The sequence below is a fragment of the Portunus trituberculatus genome, chromosome 40 (genome assembly GCF_017591435.1).
Source record: "Portunus trituberculatus isolate SZX2019 chromosome 40, ASM1759143v1, whole genome shotgun sequence".
In the NCBI taxonomy this organism is placed as follows: domain Eukaryota; kingdom Metazoa; phylum Arthropoda; class Malacostraca; order Decapoda; family Portunidae; genus Portunus; species Portunus trituberculatus.
Window position 1 is genome coordinate 22,134,472 of NC_059294.1, and position 2,500 is coordinate 22,136,971.

A 2,500-nucleotide genomic window follows, 5' to 3' on the forward strand; every position below is an offset into this window, starting at 1 on the left:
GTTAGGTTAGGTTTGGTTAGATTAGGCTAGGTTGGGTTAGGTTGGGTCTTTCTATATCTACCGACGACTGCGTAAAAAAAGTATTATTAATTCATCTATTTGTTGTGACTTTCATCAATATTTATGTTATCCAAGGCATAGGTAAAACTTCAACAGTGTACCTTCATCACCAATACCCACTCTATTTCAGGAATTCAGAGTAGTGTAGGTGTTGATGATGATGATGATGATGATGATGATGATGATGATGATGAGGAGGAGGAGGAGGAGGAGGAGGAGGAGGAGGAGGAGGAGGAGGAGAAGGAGAAAGAGGACACTAACATAGACAAACATGGTGCACTCATTAGAACTATCAGCAATATGATTATTTAAGACACAGTATCAGTTAGCACGCACATTGAGCGAGCATATCAAAGAAAAATTAAAAGGATTAGCAGACCACCCACTCACTTGCCCATTTACGCACACGCACACACGCACGCACGCACGCACACACACACACACACACACACACACACACACACACACACACACACACACACACACACACACACACACACACACACACACACACACACACATCTTATATGAACTATTTGCAGCTTAAGGTCTCTCACAACAATCACCGGCTGTCAGAGAACACAGCCATGTTGGTTTGAACCGGAAGTTGCGCAGTTCCAAGAAAAAATCACACTTCTTGTGGGACAGTTTCGCGCTTATTAGTGGAACAGGTGGGACAGGTGCGTGTGGTCACTTGCAGTGATGAGCTTTGGCCTGAAAAACTAAGCAAATTATGTGTGCTCCGTTTTACATAAAGACATTAATATTTCTAGATCTTTAGTGAAGGAGAAATCCTCAATATTTTCACTAGAAGTACTATTACTGAACCTTGCGTGGCTGAGTAAGTTTCCGAAGTTTCATGACATGATAAACATCTTCACATGCAGGAATTCTGCCTGGATTACTTCACAGTTATCCTTGGAAAGAAGCACTGCACATGGACAAGCCGGTCGCCGACGCTCCCCCAGGTGCCGGCGGCGGCGGAGAGCGAGCAACAGGTCTGGGAGTCACGGTACAATCTGCAGTCATCAGCCAGCCGGGAACGCTAGCCCATCCATCATCCTTCCTCGCTATCCACACTATCATCACAAACTTGTTGTCATTTGCCGGAACGAATTGCAGGCGGCGTCCAGTCACGCTCCCCGCTGGTGGAGGCAAGGCTGCCCACCGCAGCGGGGCACAGTCACGGCGGCAAGCACACACAGTTCTCGCAGTTTGGGGTGAAGGAGAGTCCGGCGAGGCGTTCGGGATAGGTAGGTCCGGCGTGACAGGTTAGGTAGCCGGGCACTGCTGAATCAACTGGTGTTTACTAACGCTTGAACCTCTGATTACTACACGAACACCTGCCTTTACTCCGGATCTCCATTTCCATCTCTCTATGTCCGTGCGCACGCGAACCTCCCATCCATCTCCCACTAACCTCTGTGATCAAAGGCTCACACAACCTCAGTAATGGAATCATTCCTTCGAAAAAGACAGCTCGAGGCTTCTCATATGATGGAGGTTACGTAGCGGGACTAGCGGGACGGATGAGAGGTTGAGCGGCGGGTGAAGGGAACGATGGGAGGGTGGCATCGTAGGGCAAAGACCTGAGCTGCCCTCATCCAAGTCGCCAGTACTCCCCCATCGATCCACAGTGCCGCTTTCATGTCCCCAAGGCGGCTGTCAAAACAGAAGGAAAGTAGTGGTGGTCTCGCCCTCCGACGGCCCGTCCCAACCTACCGCGTCCCTCCTCCCACGTGCCGCCAGAAGCTCCTCGTCAGCCGCCACTCACTAGCTGCTATGTCACATTCACTGCATAGTTTACCTTAGAAGTTCGTTACCTTGAGACACTAAGCATTACAATGCCAATACGGACATGCAGTCTCGGAAGTACAACACATTCTAGTGAAAACTGTAAAGCAGTATATTTAGGTCTTGATTCACTCCTTCCGGTAAAATGGATCGTTTTATGAGGAAAATTAATATGCATTCATAAACGTCAATCACAAACATGCAAGGGTTGATGTTAGTGGATAGAGCAAGACACACACACACACACGCACACACACACACACACACACACACACACACACACACACACACACACACACACACACACACATCAAAGTTTCCTTAACTCGTATGCATAATCTTAGCTGAGTGCGACGCGGGGAAGAAGAGAGATGCTACAACTCCCCCCCCCATCTCTCTCTCTCTCTCTCTCTCTCTCTCTCTCTCTCTCTCTCTCTCTCTCTCTCTCTCTCTCTCTCTCCATCACTAAAGGGACGCACCAGCTTTATCAGATCACCTGGACAAGATAAACCTAAAGTAACAGACCCACACACTCGGGCGACAGATGGCGGACACTCATAACTCCGCTAGCTGGCCACGCTACTTCCACATCCACCAGACAGATAAGAATACTATAGATAAATCAAAACAGTGATTACATGAAGAG